Here is a 23,603-nt window from a genome sequence, read left to right on the forward strand (position 1 = left end):
AGTTGCTCAGAATATTTTGATATTATGATTATACAAAAAAGGGAGGTCATAACACAAGTTAGCAGTGGAAAGTCTGATTTTTCAGAGCTTTTCCCGATCTACCTGGAATCTGTCAGAGATGATAGACGTTGCATAGCTTGTGTCAATTTATGATTTTGTAAATGCTTTTCCCACACAGATGTACTTCTATATTTCCTTACTCCATTTACCTCACTTCATTGCAGTGTTCTCCAAGATAAGTACAAAAAGAAAAAGAGAGTTCAGAAGAAGAAAACGAGAGTGAAGTTAAATCCTACTTAGCGAGGCCTTCCTACACTCAATCCTTCACTTACCTCACCACACCAACCCAAGGCTTATTTCTCTTGCTAACTTTGCATTCTCTTCTAGTCTAGAGTGGGTGTTCTATTACTTTGACTAAGTCAAGACACTGAAGACATTTACCCTCTTGGAAAACAGGTTTATTTTATCCCATCCTCTGTAAGTCTCCACATTTCCCTTTGTGTTCTACTTGAAAAACTTAGGAAATATTTGCAGTGATTGAATGTTTACCATATAACAGGTTGTTAACAAAAACAAACAAAAAACTCCCCAGTAAACTGTACCAAATAGAGTTCAGTGTTTAGGAATAGTTTCTTTTGCCTTTAGTCTTACAGTATTCATTCATTTTCAAAGTTACTTAGGTCGGCAACCTTCCTCTAACCCCCTTTTAGTGAGATTGTTTCACTTATTTATAATATACTTAGATTCATTTGTTATATTCTGAATTCTATCTTGGAATCTGCTGATTTCCTAGATAATGTTCTATAATTTGTACACATTAAGTTTTAGTCTGGTGCTATAAAGATTTTACACAAATGCCTAGTCACATATCCAATATTACATTTTTCAGGTAGAAGAATTTCATAGCCATAAGCAAAATCCCTATGCTTCACCTAGTTCTTCATGAATCCCTGGCAACTATTGATATTTTTATCATCACTATAATTTTGCTAGTTACAGAAAGTCCTAAATTAGAATCATGTGATATATAGCATTTTCAGACAGACTATGTTCAAGTAGCAATATTCATTTAAGATTCATCTATGTCATTTCATGGCTTGATATCTCATTTATTTTATTGCTGAATAATATTCCATTGTACCATAACTTGTTCACCCATTCACCTATTGATGACTATATTGGATACTCCTAATTCTTGTCAATTAAGAAAAATGTTGCTTGCAGATATTTTTGTAGGTGTAAGATTTAAAGGATCGTAACTTAGAGAAATATACAGGACTATGGCAGAAAATATGCAAAGTGAGTCTAAAGGATCTTATAATATCAAAAAATAAGGAATTGCTCAAAAAGTAAACCAATCCCCACAATGAAGGGGTTATAACAAAGGGACATCAAAAGCAACTAAAAGAACTTCTATTGACCAGAGCTGGGATAATTTGAATAACAAGGTAAATAAAATAGTAATGTAGTATAACTCAAAGTAAAAAAATAAATAGGTATGGATCAATATTGATATAAAAATTGACTCAACCTGTAAATAAATATGGAATGAGAAACTCTTCCATGAAGAAAACTTCCAAATACTTTATGTGAACATTCTTTCGCTGAAGAGTTAGGGATATAACTCCCCTCTTCTTAAGTGAGATTTGCACATAATCACTTCCTTGCAAAGCATGAATAGAGAAAAAGTGTAATTTTAGAGTGGAGAACTCTAATAAATACTACGTGAGTTAAGTGATCAACAGTAATATGTCATGTTGTTAATATGTACCCTCAAAATGATGTGATAAAAATGATATTTTTACTTCTGTGTTTTTCCTCTCATTCTAACAATCACAGACTAATCATTAGAAAAATCATAAGATATACTGTGGCTATAGTACTTCTTATTTTACAGAATAGTTGACTAATCTTCGAAATTTTCAAGTTCATAAAAAACAAAGGAAGGCAGAGAAACTTATAGCCAGGAATATATGAAGGTATTATGGCTAAATATAATGCCTAAACTAGAATGGGATCTTAAGATCGAAAAAAGACATTGGGTATAAACTAGGGAAATATCAATAGAGAGTGAACTTCAACCAAAATTTGTCAACCTAGGTATATTAAATTATATAAACATCATACTGATATTAATGGAACTAGATTTGGGTTATATAAGATTTATGTGTAGTGTTTTTACATTTTTTTCCCTGGAAATCTAGAACTGTTGAGAATTTTTAGACTAATTAAAAAATATATACAGCATATGTGTACCTTATGCTGGTCTTAGCATGAGAGTAAAAAGTGACTGGTTCACTGACTTGGGCAAGAATATGCTTCATGTCTATAATGTTTGATTTCTGGGCTCCTAGTAGATTTTCCCTTCTCTCACCTCATAATCTGTGTTTTAGCCTGTTCTCCCAGGCAGAAACTCCTTGTTACTAGGAGATAGATGTGACTATTTTTCTCCTGTCTGGATTATAGAGTTAATGTCTAATAGAAACATTCTGTAATTTCATTACTAACACCCCAAAGCTTAACCCCAATTTGTGGAGAGGGCTGGTCTACATGGCTGAAGTCGTGAAATACAGCCTTTAATTTATTTCTGCCATTGCTAGGTGAACTGGACTTATATTTTTTTATTGGTGTGTTAAGCAAAACATAACTGCTCTTTGTTAGTAGAAAGGATCAAATATTAACAATTACATTTGGCTCGAGCTAATAAAATGTTAAAGTAGAATCAACATTTATTAAGCACATGTTAAGACTTTACATGGATTATATAATTTAACCTTTATACAGCCATTTAAGAATTATAAATATCTACATTTTATATCTGATTTAAGTGAGGCTCAACTTAGAGTACTTGCTCTATAGCCTACATATTGAAAAAAAACAAAACAAAACAAAACAAAAAACAGATCCACTTCTGTTCACCAGGTTTTCTCTTGACTGCATGTGCTACAGGGTGAAATGAACAGCTCTATCAAAAGGTCTGTTCAACTGAAGGCTTACCTGTGGGCAAAAGATATATTAGGCTTTTTCTTTTTTAATGGTCAGCACTGACTTAGCCTAAGCAAGTATAGGAAAGTACCAATGTTGAATGTCACCCTTGTTCTTTTTTGGTATGCTCTAGGTACAGACATGAACCACAGCGCTGTAAAAGTCTTTCATGGCAAAATGGGAGGCATCTCATTATCTCTCTGGTACTGGGATGTTAGACTAACAATCTTTTTTAAAAATTAATATAATAGTTTAATTTTACATCATTTTGTGGCTTTTTCCATCTCAGTTGTAATCCCCATGGGTTTCCCACCACCAAATCACCCATGAGCCATCACCATAGTCCAGTACACTTCCCTCTCCCCACACCATTTTTGCTCCTATTCCCCATTCACCCCTGTAAAATGTTTCTGGTATATAGTCGTTTATTATTATTATTTTTGCACCTGGTTCTTTATATTCCTGCTATGAGTGAAATCATTTGGTATTTTTCCTTTTCTTTCTGGCTTATCTCACTAAGCATGATCTTTTTCAGCTCCATCCATGTTGCTGCAAAAGGCATGTTTTTTTTTTTTTTTTGGTTGCTGAGTCATATTCCATTGTGTATATGTACCACATCTTTTTAACCCAGTCATCTACTTTTGGGCATTTGGGTTCTTTCCATGCCTTTCCAACTGTAAACAAAGCAGCAATAAACATGGGGGTGCAGGTGTCATTTTGAATCAGGGTTTTTGTGTCTTTTGGGTAGGTACCTAAGGAGTGGGATTAGAATAGCAATCTTTTATCTTCTTTTACTTGTCCCGTTGGCTGGAGGGCCCATGAGGAGGATAGAAGTACTTATTTTTAAAGGTGTGAAAAAGAGTGAACTCCAAGCTCCTATATACTTTATTAGGATATTGAATAAGCCTTAAACTAAAAACATCCCAAAGTGTTTCCATTTCTTCACTGCTCCCCCACTATCTTCAAGACTGCTGTCTCTTCAGTCATCTCCATCTAACATAAGAGAAATAACATTTACTCAAGTTCTCAGACCCCAAGTTAAGAGTCTTAATTTATCTATCTCATTTCCTGTATGGAATCCATTAGCAACACTTATCTGCTATACTTTGGAGATATATTGCCAGCCCAACTACATTTTACCAGTGGCTCACTCTACTCTAAGCCAGTCTCCTCGCATCTCTATGGTTACTTTCTAACTGGTTTTCCTGTATTCAAAATTGCCCTCTGCAGTCAATTCACACAATATTCAGCCGTTTAGCTTTCTAATGTACAGCCTAACACTTCTTGTTCAAAGGTTTCCTATGACTTTCTATAACACTGTAATATTTAAAATCCTTCTTAGAGTTTACAGGAACTGGTTTAATGTGTCTTTATGTCTTATCACACTCTTCATATTCAATTACTACCAAAGAGTGACCTTATCACTGGTTCTCAAGCACAGTGAAAACTACCTTCCTTGAGATATTTCTCCTTAGATCTTCCCAAAACTGACCAATTCTCATTGTTATAGTTCAAATGTTTCTTCCTTGGAGAGGTTGTCCCTGTTTGATGTTCCTTATCTCCATCCTGCAATCACTGTTATTAGAACATTCTACTCATTTTCTACACAGAACTTGTTACTACCTAAAATTATAGTATATTTTTATCAAACTTCTGGTGAAACTAGGAGTTTACAATAAATTCTATAAAACACCTTTGAATTTTGAGTAGGGGAAGGGCATAATGGAAAAATCAGATTTAGATTGAGACAAGCATTTGTACCATTTATCTGTTTGAATTTGGATCAGTTATGGAATTTTCTGGCTTTCCGTATCATCATTTATAAAATAGAAGCAAAAATGATACTTCTATCTAATTTTCGATTTGAGATTAAATAAGACAAGTGCCTCACGTTAGAACCTGATACATAGTCAGTGTTGAATGTCCCCCAAGTTCTGGTATCTTTCATCTTTGAATATCTGCTGTCTGTTCTTATGTTCTGGCCTAGATTCATTTCTTTGTGCTAGATCTAAAGTTTCTAGAATGTTTTCCATTGGTAGTGCTGTCTCTTGAAATGTTCTTCATTTTCCATTTTACACATTCAATTCTTACACTGTTTTGAACACATTACTGAAACTGTAGGCAGAATAGTCTTTCACTCAGCAGTCTTCAAAGGAATCTTCCTCTTTATATTTCTATGAGGTAATTTTTATATCTACAAGAGATGAATTATAAAACTCTGAGTTTTCCAAACTTCTTGCATTCTATTAGATATGATATGGATCCAGCTTGTTGGTTAAATTCACTCATTAACTATGTGATTTGCTCCCACACAGGTGTCTCCCAGAGAATGATACTTTATATTCATTATTACATAATATTCACAATCCTAAAATTTTTTCATGCCATGGACCTGCCCATAAAGAGAGAAAAATACAAATGCTGAGTCCAAATATATAAAAGGTGTACTGTGCTTGCATATGCACTCGTGGCTTCCTGCATTGTCAGTCCTCTCAGCAGAAATGAGTAAATTCTAAGATTTATATTTTTGATAGTACAAATGAACTAGGTATGAGTTCCTTGTCTCCCCCGCACCCTGAGCTATTGAGTGGGATTTTGTTTCAGATCATAGAAACCATCTGAGTTACAACTTAGGGCAATTCCTTGGAGCATCTTAATCTTTGAACATTTTCACTTCCTGGAGATTCTTACTTTGATTTACCTTACAGATATATGGACATTTCAAGGCAAAAATAAATTTTGGCTAAAAAGTGGGCTCAATCAATTGTATTCAAATACTGTTTCTACCTCTTATTTATATACCTCTTATTTATAATTATATTCAAATAGCTCTTACTAGCCTTCTGATTGAGGGAAACTTATTTAAATGTGTTGAGCCTTAATTTTCTTCTTGTAAAGTGAGGACAACAATAGTCCTTATATAGCAGGGTTGTTTTATTATTTTTATTTTTAAATTATATATATATATGTGTATATTTTTTACATCATTCTTAATTTTGTATATGTTTTCATCTCAGTTGTAATCCCCATGGTCTTTCCACTACTTCACCCACGTGTCATCACCATAGTCCCATGTGCTCTTCTTGCCCCAGTTTTCATCCTGTTCCCCTTTCCTACCCCATAAATGTCTTGGATTTATAGTTGTTAGTTGATGTTCGTTTTTACTTTATTATAACTACTACAAAGGACACAAAAACCATTAATGCAAAAGGACACCTGCACCCCTAGGTTTATTGCTGCTCTATTTACAATAGAGAAGATGTGGAATCAACCTAAATGCCCAAAAATAGCAGGGTTGTTTTGAGAAGTAAATGTGTTAAAGGAGCTAAGAGATAATAAAATAGCACCTGGCATTAAGATGTACTCAGTAATTTGTAACTCTATTTACCAGTAAGCACATTCTTTTAATTGTGGTAACATTAGGATTCTCTCAAACAGTACCACCCTCATAGGGCACCACCACGTCACCCATAGTCTACCATCACATCACCCATCGTCTACCATCATCATCCATTGTGCCTCGTCCCCTCTTAAATAGTCTTATTTGAGAGTCAGGCTAAGACAAATAACTGGGTTTCCAGTTCACATGGTGGTTTCTTTAAAGACCCTTATGTGATGATTCCCCAACTTGAGTATATGATTCATCTGGGAACACAGACTCCATGGTCTCACCCCTGTACTCTCTGCTTCCACAGGTTTAAGATATGATCTATTTACCAAGTACTTAAGTTGATTCTGACGGTTATAGTCCATAAATCACTCTGAAAAACTGGTAATTTGGGATTACCTAATTTTAACACCCATGAGAATTAATAATAATCTGTCTTGTGACTAGTCAACGGTGAATGGTGTTTTAATTAGTTTTGATGTTCCAAAATGATCAGTCTCCTTTTATTTTCTCCTCTGCAAAATTGAAACAGCCAGCACCCCTACTATCATGTATCATCTGAAAGAAAAAGCTGCTGAGATAGAATTGAAAAGCCTAAAGGGACATCTGAAAATTGGTAGTTGTCATAAATTTTCCAGTACCATACTGAAGGGTTTATATGAAAGAACTTCAGCAGTATGAGTGATGACATGGTTTGTCTGTGTGTACATATAGCTGATGTCTCCTTGGCAAATAAAAAGCAATGGTGACTTCTAATGCATCATATGTATTTGAGACTAGAAATTGTTTTTGAGGTGCTTCTTTATAAACAAAGGCATTCAAACATTTGGAAATAAAAAAGCTTATAGTTGAAAAGTAAAATAATTAGTGAATGGTAAAAAGGTAATGATGTTCTAAATTGCCTTTATGATTTCTGTGGCTTTAAAATTGATACATTTTACATTTTCACCTCTCAAACATATCTGGTAGGCAAACACTTTTTCAGACTTACTGCATTTTTTCTTACTACAGCCTCCCATGTTTACTATCTGTTTGGTTCCCACAGTTGTCTCTTTTATTACAATAGATTCTGTGTTTGGAAGCTTTCTCCCGTGTTTTCTTAACTTAATTTTGTTTCTGATTTTTTTAACTTAATTTTGAATTTTATTTTGAGGTTACATTTTTGTTCTTCCTAGGTACATATGGCCTACTCACCCTCTCTCCAAAATACCAAACTGCTTCTACCGTCCTTCCTCATACCTTTCTCCCCTCTCCTTGTTCTCTTTAATAACAGTTAAATTCTTTTCCTACTTTCAAGATTTATTCCCAAGGTATTTTGTTTGTGTTTGTTTAATTTATATTCCACAAATGAGCAAAGTCACCAGAAATCTTTCACTTTCTGACTTATTTCATTTCAAGGAATCACTTCAAGGGCCATCAAATTGTCCCCAAAACAATTTATTCTATCTTTTTTTCAGAGCTGTCCAGTACTCCATTGAATGTATATTCTATAATTTATTTATCTATCTGTCTGTTGAAGGATATTTATGTTGTTTCTATGACTTGGCAGTTGTGGACAGTGCTGTTATATACATAGGTATATATATATATATATATATATATGTATGTATGTATCTTTTTGTATTAAAGTCTTCATATTTTTAATATAAATACACAACAGAGATTGCTGGGTCGTAATTTTTATTTTCTTGAGAAATCTTCATAACATTTCCCAAAGAAGCTGTCCTAATTTGCATTCCCATCAACAGTGGGTATGACTTGTTTTTCTTAGTTTTTGTTTTTTTACCACATTTTCACCAGTATTTGTTGATTACATTCATTTTCATATGTGGTCATTTTTTAAAATAATGTAATAGTTTATTTTTATATCATTTTGTGTATTTTTCCATCTCAGTTGTAATCCCCGTAGGTTTCCCATCACCAAATCACTAGACCAGTGCATTTCCCTCTCCCAACTGTTTTTGATCCCATTCCCCACCCCACCCCTATATGGGGTCATTCTTACAGGTGTGAAGTGACATCTCATTGTGGTTTTGGTTTGCATTTCTCTTATAATAAGACATATCAAACCATTTTCCATATGTTTGTAAGCCATCTGTTTCTTCTTTAGAAAATTGTCTGTTTAGGTCATTTGCACATTTTTTTTTGTTTTGATTGTCCGATTTATTGTGGTTGGATTATATATGTACTTTGTATATTTTGGAAATTAGCCTATTGGTAGATGTGTGATATATAAATATAATTTTTTTTTTTTTTTACCATTCTGCAGGTTGTCCATGTGTTTATGTGATGGTTTCTTTGAGGCACAAAAGCTTTTGAGTTTGATGTAGTCTCACTTGTTTATTTTTGCTCTTGTTTCCCTTGATAATGGCACTGAGTCCTCAAATACATCTGTGCTGATGTCCTATACAATGTCTTTTTTCTTGTCAAGCATCTTACTGTTCTGTTTTATGTCAAGATCTTTACACATTGAATTAATTTTTGTGTATGAAGTATGGATCTAGCTTCATGTTTTTACATAGCATTATCCATGTTTTCCAATATCATTTATTAAAGAGGCTTTCTAGTCTCCATTTATGGCCATGGCTTCTTTGTCAAAAAAACAGTTGAGTATTTTGACAACCTTCAAGCAATCCTAGGGTAGAAAGTAAATGGATGAGAAAGGAAACTATCTTCTCATAAATATATATTGTTGTGACTACATTGGTTAAGACTATGGACATTGTCAAATCTGGTATATCCAGATTTATACCTGGAATGAAAACTCTCTGTGACCTTGGGAGATTATGAAAATTTTTAAGGCCCAGTTTTCTTCTATGTATTATAAAGTATAATAAGAGAACCTATTTTACATAGTTTTAGTGTAGAATAAATGGAATTATGCATATATAATAACATTATGACACTGTAAATATTCAATAAATATGAAATATTATTACTGCATATAAATCTGTATATTAAGGTATTATTATCCCTGTTTTATGCATTAGAAACTGAGACTCAGGCATAAACAATGACACTAGAAATATGTCAGGCCATAAAGCTCTAGCTCCTTGGTACCTTAGAAATGTCAAGTAAACAACTACAGACTGACTGAGGTAGCTTTATATGGGCTCTGAAAGACAGTCTAAGATTTTCAGTAACCAAGCAACAAACAAAAAAGGAAAAGTCCTACATAAAACAGCAGGAAATTTCCGGACTTTTTTGTTTGCCTTTGTCCCATTCCTACGCTTGTGGTATGATCAGGAAGTAGTGGCTCAATTCTGGTTCTCTCAAGATAGAAAGAAAATGAAAAAAAAATATTTTTAGCATTCTGGCATGTCTGAAGCCTGCCAACGAAGTTTTTTCTGAGTCATCTGATTCAGGGTTCAGAAAGGAATTTCAGTAGCTAGTTTGCAACTCACCTTGGAAACTGTAGACAATGATGAGTGCTGTGACTCATGAAAATTGCAGGGAAGCTGCATACCTGTGGACATCTGGGAGAAAGCTATTAGGGACAGAATAATATAACATTTTAGGTCCCAAAAAGAAACAGAGGCATGACCTCTTATAAAATTTAAATCATTTAAATGTTGCCATGTATATGAGAAAATTGGAAAAATGCACATACTCAGGACCAGAGAAGGCACATAACCAGGAAAGGCAGGAGGAGTCTTTCAGTCCTCATCTTGGGCTGATTCGTGAAGATATGCATATGCACAGATACAGTCACAAGGATTAGGAAATAATGCTATTTTTTAAAATGACCAATTTTCAATAAAAGGCCACAACATAAAAAGAAGAAAACATGGCATTTGAGGAATATCTTTTCAAATCCTTAAAAATCTAGTTACCACCAAAACATACTGTTTTGCAGATAAGCAATTGTTTTAAATATGTTTAAAGAACTAAAGGAAAACACAAAGAACTAAAGTAGATAAATGATACACAACCAACATGAGAAAGTGAAAAAAGAGGGAGAAATTAAGAAAAAGTATCAAGAAGAAATCTTTGATGGTGAAAAAAACAATCGAGTTGAAAAATTCACTTGAAAGTCACAACACAGGACTCAACAGACAGAAAAAGAATCAACAAACTTCATAACATTCCATTTGGAAAGATCAAATCAGAGGGAAAAAAGGGGGAAGAAATTAAAGAGACCAAGTGATATATGAGATACCATCAAAAGGACTTTATTGTACTTATTTTATTGTAAACATATTCATTTATATTTTTTGGGACTTCCAGAAGAGATAAAGGAGGGGACAATGAGCTTAGTTTACAATATTCAAAATTTGAGGAAAGTTAGGGATATCCAAGATGCTCAATAAATTTCAAGTATGATAAATACAAATCAACTTATAACAAACCACATTACAATAAAATTGTCAAATGGCAAAAGCAAAGAATCCATTTTGAGTTAATTTTTTTTAATGGTGTGAGATAATGATCTAGTTTTGCCTTTTTTTTTTTTTTTTGGTATATGGCTGTCCAGTTTCCTCTACCATTTATGTATGAGTATTTCCTTTCTCTAGTATGTCCTCTTGTATCTTTTGTCCTGGATCATCTGCCCATATTAAGTGTGGGCTTTTTTTCAGCTCTCAATTCTACTCAAGCTGTCAATGTATCTGTTTTTGTTGCCATACAGTACTGACTTGATTATTGTAGCTTTGTAGTATAGTTTAACATCTGGGATTGTGATGCCACCACCTTCCTCATTTTTCTCAGGATAGCTTTGGTTATTTGGTCTTGTTTCTTTGAAGAATTCCTTTGAAACTTTGCTAAGGATTGTGTCTAAATTGTATATTGTCTTGGGTGATATAGCCATTTTAATAATGTTGTTTCAATCTTTGAACAGGGACTATCTTCCCATTTCCTTGTGTCTTCTTCTATTTTATCTTTATAATGTCTCATACATTTCATTTCACGGATTCTTCACCTTCTTGTTTACTTGAAGGCATTTCATTTTCTTTACAGTGGTCAAAGTGAGGTTAGTTTCTTGATTTTTTTCTCATTTAGGTTGTTGTCTGCATATAGGCATGCAATGGTTTTTGTAAATTGATTTTGTTACTTACCATTTTGCTGTGCAGATAATTATTATTTAAATTAGTTTTATAGTGTAGAATTTAGGCATTTTTACATATATTGTCATGTCATCTGGAAATAATGATAGTTTTACTTCTTTCCCAGTTTAGACTTCAATGTCAGACCTGAAATCATAAAGTTACATAGGCAAAGCATTCCATGATCTAAGCTTCAGTGATGTATCTGTGGATTCATCCGTAGAGAAAGAAACAAAAGAGAACATAAACAATTGGGAGTGTATCAAACTAAAAAGCTCCTGCACAGCAAAACAATCACTAAACCATAAGATGCCTACTGAATGGGAGAAAATATTTTCACACTGTGACTCTGACAAGGGGTTGATATACAAAATCCACGAAAAATTCATGCAACTCAATGTAAAAGGAAACAACCTAATCAAAAAATGGGGAGAGGTGCCAAATAGCCATTTCTCTAAAGAAGTCATACATACGACTAGTGGACACATGACAAAATGGCCATCATCACTTATGATCAGGGAAATGCAAATCAAAACTACAATGAAATATCATCTCATACCTGTAAGAGTGGTCCACATCAAAAAGACCAGAAACAAGTGGTGGTAGTAGAATATAGAGAAATATAACAAACGATCAGTCAAAACCAAACCAGTAATAAACTCTTAACATTTGACTGTAGAACTGGGACAACCAGAGGAGGAAGCGGTAGGGTGGAAGTGGGGGAAGGAAGGGCCCAGTGGTTGGCATGGTGTGAAAAATATATTTGTAGAGGTTTAAACATATAAAACCCAACAAAGATACAACAACTTAAACATACATTACTTCAAACATAATTTGAGGAAAGAAACAAGCATAACATCAAAGAAACAGCTGAAATAGACAAACATTTCCTGTGGGATGGTAGAGGACCGAGGAGGGGACCATTGTTTTTTGTTATAATACTTAAAGGAAGACAAAACTTTTAAATTATGTAAATATGCTGATTTAAAGCACAATATTAAAAAAAGCAAGATAAAATACAGAAAAAGGAAAAGTCCATCTATCCTTTGCTTCTTAGATGAATGATAGCTAAGTAGGTAAACAGATCAATAGATATATAAATAATAGAAAGGATAGATGATAGAAAGATAGCTAATAAAGCTTTTATATTTTTCCTGTTCTCACGATCCTTTCTCTGGTATTGCTCAGAAATTTTCTTTGTGTAAAGGTGACTTTGAAATCAGTGGGAGGTTCATACTTAAAAGTTCTCCATGGGAGTGTTGCCTGACCTCCAGAATCTGACTCATGAACAGAAAGCAATAAGATGTCAAGCATGCATGCTGCTTCTTCAGAAAGCAAGCACTCTTTTGAAGTTGTTGTGGTAAGTAATGGACCATTAGCCAGAAATTTCATTTATAGAACATCTTAATGTTCAACTGGTCATGTTAACAAATGCCTCTTGATCATGTTGATGGTGCCATTGTATTTTCTGTTTGACACTAAGGACTCATCATAAACTTATTTTCTGGCACAAAATAAGCTTGTGCTCTTCAAAGAAAACTACTTTCTACATTGTTTAGAAAAATTAGTCATTTATAACTAAATTAAACTTACTCTTTATGGAATTTATATGTTGGTGTGCACCTCCACATCCAGGAATTTACCCTTCAATAAATATAGTTTTCAATTTTTAAATAATTTCTTTTATATAGAAAATAAAATTTTTTTGGATTAGTGAAACTGACCCCTGGTTAGTCACTTTGTCCAACTGCATTTCACTAGATTCAGGAGACTCTTTTTTACTTTTTATGAACATTATTTAGTATAATCAAACAAATAGAAGTTAAATCAAAATAAAGAAGTTATGGAATATCTTTATACTTATGGCCTTTTCACAAATACAAACCTTATATAGATTTTAAACTATTTCATTTTTGTTTTTCATTTGCAATAGATGCTATTAAAATTTGACTTTTCAAATTAGGCTACATTGCTTTCAATTATTCACTTACTGAAAAATATTTTAAAATTTGCAATCTGACAGGCACAATGCAAGAAACTTGATGGAAAATGAGAAGTACACAATCCATTTTCTTTAAGCTTGCATTCAAGTGAGGCAGATTGGTGAAAATTGAGGTGATAGTAAAAAAAAAATTGCAAATTACATTGGCCGCAGTAAAGGGTCAATGTAAGAGAAAGAGCCAAGATAAAAAATAAGGAACAAACGGTTTAGATCCTGCCATTGGAGAAAATCTCTTGGAGATGATGATATTTAAACTTAAGAACTTGAAATTAAGGAACTAGCTATGAAAATACTTGTGTGGTCATAGTGGACAGGGCACTCCTGACAGAGTATGTAGAACCGATAAAGGATGTCAGATAGAAAAATACATGGTGTGTGACAAGAAGCAAATGGTATAAAGGAGTCACACCTCGTGTTTCATAAGAAGCTGATAGATAATACCAAAAAACGAATCACCAGTGCATAGCAACATAAACATGCTTAATTATAAATATGTAGCTAAATACTAAAATTTGTGGCAAGGACATAATGTTTGGAATAGAATGAACAAAGGAAGGGGGCAGGAGATGCGGTTGGAAAGTTGCCAAGGACGAATAATGTAGAGAATTTTACACCTTAGTAAAGAGCTTGGCTTTTACTCTAAGTCTAACGGCGAGGCACTGAACAGTTGCAATAAAGGAAGTGACATGAATTGATTTATGTTAGATAATTTTTGTTTTGTGAGTAGAGTGGGTATGGGGAAAACAAAGCTGGAGATGCAGATGTGGCAAAGGGAAATGACAGAGGCCTGGGTGAGAGCAGTGTCGCTGGAGATGGAGAGAAATTAGTGGTTCCAGCTATTGCTTGTGTGTTGAATCACAGGTTCTGTTAATGGATTGGTTGCAAAGGTAGGAAAGCAGGGTGAAATTGATGATAACTTTTAGTTTCTAGTTTGGAGGAATATGATGCTTCTTACTTAAATTTCAGTAGGGAATCCATCGAGAGGATGTTGCATTTTTGATGATTGGGATATCTGTGAAACAATCTAGTGGCTATGTCAAGCAGGCATTTTATTCTAAAAAATTAAGGCTTACCAAAGCTTTATTTCTGGGGAACAATGAACACACTTGGCTTTTTTAGTTTAGCTTCATAGAAAGGTGAATATTATACAGTTACCCTGTATAAAAAATACTAATTTTTTATAAAATACTAGTATTTCAAAATACTAATTATTTCACTTTATGCCTCCATATCTATATTAGATATGAGAATTGCCCATCTACCTATCTCTATCACTTTACCTACCTTCCTACATAACTAGTCTCCTGTCATCTATCACCTATATCTGTATCTCTCTATCACTTATTGTCTGAAGTCTTTTTTACTTATTCTGTAGTTATTATGCCCACCTGCTGCTAAAATTAATTTGAGGTGGCTTATGTTAAAAGACACATATACAATTGGATTGCTAAGCTAAATCATTATGGTTCTCAGGAAGCAAGGAGAGATTTTGACAGGGTAACAATTAAGAATGATCCCTATAATGATTGTATTTTCTGAACAGAAAATTGTGGCTTGACATGGATTCTGACAAAGGCATTATTTTATTTCTGAATTATTTGTGAATATGTTTATAGTAAAAGTTTTACAAAGACAGAAAACAAGATATACATTTATGTGTATGTGTACATGTTCATAAATGCATATTTGTGAAAAGTCAGACTTACACAAAATCATGGTTGTCTTGGCAAAACCATTGTAGATCACTTCTACAGCGTTTAGAAAGGTTAAGTTACAGTTAGGGAGACACCTAAAGAGAACCCAAAATGTGTTCTTATTTCAGAGAAAAGTGAGCTGGGGCACTGGAGAAATTTTTATTTGGATCTTGGATATACTTAAGCTGTGACGGTGAATAGAAATCTCCCTTGAAATGTATTTTAATAGAGCATATGGTGCAGGAATTGGGATATTTAGTTCATGGAAGATAGAAAAATGAGGGGCACATGTGTCTTGAGTTAGGACAGTTTAATTCACCCTGCAACCCAAGGCATTTAAAATTCCCGTAACTGGTTGTCTAACCATGATGGTACTTAGTGGCCAAACAGGAGCAAAAGAATGGTTTGTTTTAAGATGTCTACTTAAATATTCATCATCTTATTCTAGCTCATTAGTGTGATGGGCAGTGTATCAATAAGACTTGTACCTAGTTAAGGAAGACCTGGTGTCCTTTAGTTCATTAATTTCTTTATTCATTAATACATTTAATTAACATTAATTAATCACTTATGTACTTAGCAAAAAGGGGGAATACAGAGATAAATTTATAGTTTCTGCTTTCCTTCAAGGACTGTAGTCTAGTGAGATAAAATGCTAATATTTATTGAGTTCATGATCTGCACTAAGTACTGTCTATAGATCATTTTACCTACATAACAACCCAGTAGGTAGTGAGTATGTTTTTTTAAATAGCAAGATATAAGGAAACAGATAGTGTCTGTTCAAGGCTAGATAATCAATGATGGAGCTGGACTTTGAATCCAGACAGTAGGTAACAAAAGCAATGCTTTGCATAGTTGCATTGTAACCACTTGGCTCATCATCCTGAACTTGTGCTATCCAACTGCTCAACATGATGTCTGATGAGATCCCAAGGACCTGAAAAAGGAAAAAAGCGTTAATTACATTTTGTTGAAACTCCTCAAATGGCTGTGTCTTCCACAATTATTTTTATTCATTTTCATGCCCTCAATTTCATCCCAAACTTAAAAAACAAGCTAAAATATAAACGAACAAGCAAAACACCAAAAAGTATCAGACTTAGGGGAGAGAATCATTGATAAAATTGGAGCAGAATAATCATTTGGGACCTAGTTTGTATCCTTTGTGCTGTCTTGCAAAGGCAAAATGCAGTTCCCATTTGTGTTGAAGTGATTTAAAAATTTTCATTGTGTTCTTATAATATGCATACGTCTTGGGCCACTAAAACTGGAACAATACCCTGTACTTTAGTGGAGTGTGGTTTTATATAGATGCAATTAGAAAGATGCTGGCAAAGCCCACATCTCACCCCAAATATGTCTCCCAATCTTTTATCAACTTGAGTGAAATCACATTTTCAGTAATCATCCCTTTGAAAAAGTCATTGCTATTTCTAGACATTAAGCAACTACTATTTTAGTATCTTAAAGTACATGAAGCAGCTTACTCTTTTTCCTAAAAACAAGGCTCAGAGGTAATGACAGTTGTGCTGGGGGCAGATGGAAGTTGGCAGGGTAACTTTAGAACTGGTGCATTCTGTCTATTTTCAAATGCCTTCCAGGGTTAATTTATATTATAAAATGTGGAAGCTTTGTCAAACACTAGCTTACATTACTCTCATAAAGCTTGATGCTTTCAAACATTTGACAATCCTTTTCAGCATATTTGTAATAATAGCAAAAGATGGAAACAGCCTATGTCCTTCAAAAGGGGACTGGTTATATAAATTCAGGTATGTAAACAAAGCAGTTCTAAAGGAAGATGACTTAACAGGTTTGTGCATTAATACTGAAATTTCTCCAACATACCTCTTAAGGTGAAATGGGCAATGGCGAGTAGTTTTTATGGTAGTATATCTTCTAATAAAGAGTTGAAAGAAGGACAGGTATTCATATTTTCTTATAGTTGCATAAAGTAACACTGCAAAGATAAACAAACAATGAAAAAGAAGCAAGGGTGGGAGACAAGACTTTTCAAACATATTTTGAATCTCATGAAAGGTTCATGTATAAAAATGTAAAAACATCAATATAGGAATTGTTTCATGAAATTCCCACTTAAGTTTAATGTTCTTTTATGCAAAGTGGTGTGATCTGGTGTAAAGAATTCTGGACTTGTAATCAGAATAACCATAAAGAGATCAATTAATTTAAGAGTTACTAAGAAGTGCTGTCATGGAGTGATGTTGAACATGTATTCTACCTGGAAAGAAATCTCACCTCTTTAATGAGTAACTATGGATCAAATTAGATAGTGTGTACTAAGAAGCCACTTGGTGCAAAGTGCATGCTCATTTTAAAATCTAAAATGACTTTACATTTTAAGTAAATGATTATTTTAAGTCCACGCAGCATAAATTAAATTTCACAGAACTATACACAGAACTAGTAGTGGAATCAGAAACTACTTAAAACTGGCCTGTGTTTTCTACCTACTCCTGATTGAATTACTGTTGAATAACTTTTGCTGCAACAATTCAGACTGCTGAATTGTTATCTGGCAAAGAGAATCATTTCCACGGGATGATCTTTGCCAAGTAAGTACAGTCCTAACTTGCTCTTACCACAGTAAATCTGGTGTTCTGTGGGGAATGGGGTCTCCGCAGCACCTGTGATAACACAGCTAATGGTATGAATGTCCAGTTTAGATAATAAGTGAAAACATGAAGGGGTAATAAGAATTATCTATACTATTTTTTGTAAATTTTCTGAAATGCTAAAATTATTTTGACTAGAAAATTAACAATACATGTGGTTTCACAAGATAATGAGGTATCAATACTATAGAACATATGAAGTCCAAGCTTATTAATAATCATGAAAAATCTATGTAAAAAAATGAGATGCCATTACTCATAAAGATGATTTCAAGTACTAACAAAGGTGTGGGTGAATAGGAACTTTCAAATAACAATGTGGGAGAATGAAGTCATTATATAACAATTCTCAAATTAATTGTTTCATTATAAAATTGATGTGGAAAAAATTGATGCCCAGCCAGGGTCACTGTGTGAGGCATTTTCAGATTCTCCCCCTGTCTGCATGGGATTTGTCCAGGTACAAGTACTCTGGTTTTTTACCAAGGCCCTCCCTGGTGACACAACCTGTTAAAGGACAGCACGATGAAGCTCCTGCAGCCACTGCAGCACAAGTTTGATCCCTGTCAAGAAGGTGACCTACATGGCACAGCAGTCCTCTCCGGACCCACTCTCTGCTCCTCTCAGCAGTGTGCTTTGGTACATCTGCATGTTCTGCTCCCCACTCTGTCTCTGGTGAATCCTCTCACTCACCACACCTTCTAGCTTTTACCCCAGTTCTCTATGCACAAATAAATAAATCTTTCAAAAAAAAAAAAGTACATTTAGGCTCATTGGCTCATCTCAGTTGTCCCAGTCTGCGTGAGGGTGCACTGGGCTGAGGGGCTTCCTGCCTGGGATTAGTTCCCACTTCAACTTGTATCCAGAACTGAGATAGCTCCAGCCAAGCGCAACTCTAAATTGGAATAAGCAGGTTGGAGAATGAAGAAATGAAGGCAAGTTATTGTGAAATAAAAATTTGTACACTACACGGCAATTAAATGCATGATAATAAACATTGGGTAACAAATGCACTATGTGAGTCTGTCATGTATTTTTACTGCTTGTTTTGAAATGGTGTGGTCGTATGAGGGTCTCCTTACAAATTTCATTTTGCAGGAACTTATTCCTCAATTTAACCATGTTGCCATGAGTGCTAAATGTGCATTGTCACTCCTACAGCATAGCGAGGTGACATGAGGAACAAACCCAAAAGCTTTAAAGAGGTTTCAGGTGGACGCAAGGTGTGGCTATTAGAGCTCTTAGTCTCCCACCAACAACTGGAGGAATCATTCAAAAATTCCCAGCCAGGATGAAAACATTAAAGCTTGTACTCAAAGAGTAACACCTTTAGCTGCTACACAATTAACTCAGAAGAAAAGCAGCATAATAGAAAATCTGGAGGGACACACCTCACGGGACTCTTCACCTTTGCTATTGGCCACACAAATAGAAGCTTTAAGTTCTTTGGAAGATCTTAAGATAAACAGTGCTCTGGAGTGAAACCTGCCTGGCAAGTGGCAGTTGGTTTGAGCATTTTAAGAATGTTCTGAAATGCAAAACAAATAACAGATGAGTCTGCAAGTGCCGACAAAGAATCCACAGCTACTAAATCATGCATTACTGAAAAAGAAAAGATTGATGGAGGATATATACTACAGCAAATTTTTAATATAGATGAGACAGGCCTATTTTTGGAAATGAATGCCAAGATAAACTTAAATTTATCAAGAGGATAAACAGCACTAGGATCCAGGGTTGTCAAAGACCTTATAAGTCTCTTCTCCTTGCTGATAATGCTCGGGAGACCCCAAGTTCAAGCTGGTTATCTTTCTGAGACACCAAGAGCTATGAAGGGGCACCTTACACCTCATTTTCCTAATATCGAGGGGGGGGTGTGTCAAATAAAAAGTGGTGAATTACCAGAACATGCTCCAAGAATGGCTTCATACATTTTTCTGCCAGGTCATCAAATAATTTTGTAGGTCCAAGAGCTTTGAAAATAAAGGAAAGCTGATAGTTGTGACTTCAAAGCAGAAACACTGAGAGTTGTTATGTAGACCTTGATCTTCCCTTTTTATCTTTCTATGAAGCTAAGAAAGTTTTCTATGGAACCTACTTTTTCTTCATGATTCCTATAGTGAAGAGAACATAAAGGAAAGAATAATCATAAAGGAAATATAATATGAGTGATAAATAATTGTGAAGTCCTGGATAGTGTGGATGTTAATAAATTTCTTTTTCTGTTTGATATTGGTCATTTAGACACCCACTAAATTCATAGGGGAGGGATGGGAGTACTCTGGGGAAGTGCAGAATTTAGGACAATGACTGGCATATAGATTATATACTCATATGGTGATTATAGTTATTACCGATAACATCTACTTCACATTGATAGCATCCATTGTAAGTAATGTTTGAGGCAATACTTTCTCTGTTCAAAGCCTAAGAACCTTTGAACTAGGGATGGGCAAAGGCTTGGAGTAACATGCTTAGCTTACTTTAGGTTACACTTTTCTTTCAGTGTGCTGGTAATGATATTAACGTAATGTGATTTGGTGTGAGTAGCTTTCAAACACAAGGGTGTTAATATGAAAGGATGAGTACAAAGGTTTGTAGCCTTTTAATTAAATTATATAAACCAAATCAACTACTGAATTGCCCTGATAGCTCATTTTAAACTACTTTCAATTGGAGAACATATCCTGTTCTAACTGTTCCTTCTCCTTTGACTGATAGCAGCCCAATCTAATGAAAGTTAGCCAAAGGATATCTGCAGCCTACTAAATTAAGTTTATATGATCCTTACTTAAATTTGTTACTTGAAAACACTCTCCATCATATTGAAAGTCAAGTGATACCACAGCTAAAAAGTTAATGAAAAACCTAATTAACTTGGCTGGGTAGCTTTCTGTTGTCAATTTTCCCAGTGTAAAAAGCTTACAGAAGATCATATAACGGAAGTCTTGATTTGGATAGCAACAGACACTTAGCCTGTGGAGCAATAAGAAATGTGATAAAATGGCTGCTCTAGAAATCCTCTCTAAATCTTTTCTTTCTATGCCAACCACCAACCTCCTACTTCCCGGAACACCATTGTTAAGTATAACCTCTGTGTCCACAGTGAAATTTCTATGGTTTTAATGATACAGAGGCAATTGTAAATGGGAAAGAAAACTCTTTAAAATATTATTCCTGTACATACAAATGCAGATATATGTGGGCCCGTGTGCATGTATATATGGGTACATTTGGATGTAAGTAGAAGATTAACTCAGAAAAGTACTGGTTATTGAAAAAAATATTTTATAGCAATATCAGCAAAGCACTCTGACCAGACCATCGCAGCATTGAACTTTTTAAGGGTCTCATTGGGAATAACGCCTATTGTTCTTGATTGGATTGTTTACAAGCTGCACATGCCAAACAAACTAGAACACTTATGTTGATGACTCTCTCACTAAGCTCTCACAAAATATCTTGTGTCCTTATGTGACTATGAAATGATCATATCTGTGTGGAAATTAACACATTTGAGTAATATCCTCTAAGTGATTGAAACGGGAAAAGATTGCCACACTCCTGTAATTATATTATGTGTGGGAAATTTATATACATAATTGTAACTATTCATAAAACACATGGGTATAAAGATGCGCCTTGTTGTTACTATAGGTAAATAGTTAAAGAAAGAAAACTGTTTTGGAGAATCATTTAAGAAATGGTTAAATCATTGAATAAATATGTATTGAACGCTACTATGAGCCAAACACCAATGTGCTACAGATAGTTAATGAAACAGTTATGATTCCAGAACTCATAAAAATCATGCTGTGGTGTAGAATTTGGAAAGAAACAAGGGTATATATATGTTGCAGGTGCTGTGAAGAACCTCCTTTAGATTTAGGTTCATGGTGGATTATCTAAAGGAAGTGGCACTTGAACTGAAATCTGATGGAGATGGGATAATAGTGTTTCAGTCAAGCTACCTTATGTATAAAGGTATATGTAAAAGATGAAGAATGTGTTTGGTACAAATAAATGAAAGAACAGAAATCTATGATGAGGCGAGGCTATAAGCAAAGGTGAGACCATGAAGGGACTTGCAGAGCCATATTATAGATACACAATGTAGTACCATTCAGTTACAAAAAAAAGATGAAATTTTGCTCTGTGCAGCAACATGCATGGGACTGGTGCCTGTTATGCTTAGAGAAATAAGTCAGATGGAGAGACACAAACACCATATGATTTCACTCATACATAACAGATCAAGAAATTTAAGAAATGAACCAACAATACTAAACAAAAACAAACATTTAGACTACAATAACAAAAATAGTACTTACCAGAAGGGAAGGGAATAGGTAAATAGAGTTAAAAGGGGATGAGTGTATGGAGATGTGTGGAAATTAGAAATCTGGTGATAAACAATGTACTATACACAGATGTTGATTTATAGGGCTATACACCAGAAATCTATGTAGTGTTATAAACCAATGTTATTTCTTTTTTTTTTTTTTAAGATTTATTTATTTATTCATACAGAACTCGGGTACAGGCCAGAGATGCGGAGGGTGAGAGGATTCACCAGGAACAGAGTGGGGAGCAGAACAGGCAGGTCGACGAAGTACACTGCTGAGGGGAGCAGCAGGTGGGTCAGGAGAGGTCTGCCGCGCCATGTGGATCAAACTCATGCGGAAGTGGCTTAAGCTTCTTAGTGCAGTGCTTTAACCCGCTGGGCCACCAGGGAGGGCCCAAAACCAATGTTATTTCAATAAACAATAAGACTGGGTTTTATTCAAAATGAATTCCAAATCATTGAAGTGTTTAAAACAAGGTTATATAATGCAATCTATATCATGAGGGTCACTCTGATTACTCCATGCAAAATTAGAGAGTCTCTAGAGAGGAAGCAGGAAGAGCAATTTGGAGGCTTTTGTAGCAGCCCAGATGGTGACAATGTTAGTAGAAATGATGAGGAGGCACACCTGAGACTTGGATTGAGAGTGGAATAAAATGGATTTGGGAAAGGCATGAATGTAGGGTGGACAGGAGGAGGGAAGTGTCTCTTACTGGAGCACCTGGGAAGATGATGCTGCTACTTATTGGATGAAAAGTATGTTTAGGAAAAACATTAAGGAATTTGTTGAGGTTATGTTACCCTAAAGGTGCCCAAACTTCCAAATCCTTTGAAATTCCGACTTCCTTCATGAGATTTATTATTTAAGCAACTACTCAGGGGAAGCCATAGTTGCAGTTAGATAACACACAAGTGGGTGTCTTTGAAGTTGATGTCCCACTACATGGGCGAAAACGTCAGATGAGGAAAGAGACATTCCTTTCCCAATATGCAGCACTATACTTTCAACCAAGTCCACTGAATAGTCCTTTCCTGTTCCTCGTATGACACTGCAGGCAGGTTTCACATCTTCTTTGGTCATTCTTGAGTAACAATAGTCTTGCTCATTTGATGCAATATTTTGAACTTAATATTCTCCTGTGAATTGAATATTACTCAGGAAGCGACTTGGAATTGAAGTAACAACAACTATACTAAAGGAACTATAACATGCTTTTTATTTGCTGTTTTTTTTTAAAGATTTTTATTTTATTTTGTGCATACAGAACTGGGGTACAGGCCGGAGGCTCAGGGGTGGTGAGAGGCTTCACCAGAGACAGAGTGGGGAACAGAACAGGCAGATTGATGAAGTACACTGCTTAGGGGAGCAGCGGGCAGATCAGGAGAGGTCTGCCACAGCACCTGGCCCGGGATCCAACTCATGCTGCAGTGGCTTCAGAGAGCTTCATAATGCGGTGCTTTAACCTGTTGCACCACCAGGGAGAGCCCAGTATCTTTTTTTTTTATTT

Source organism: Condylura cristata, unplaced genomic scaffold (assembly GCF_000260355.1).
Source record: "Condylura cristata isolate star-nosed mole 26May11 unplaced genomic scaffold, ConCri1.0 scaffold00019, whole genome shotgun sequence".
Classification (NCBI taxonomy): domain Eukaryota; kingdom Metazoa; phylum Chordata; class Mammalia; order Eulipotyphla; family Talpidae; genus Condylura; species Condylura cristata.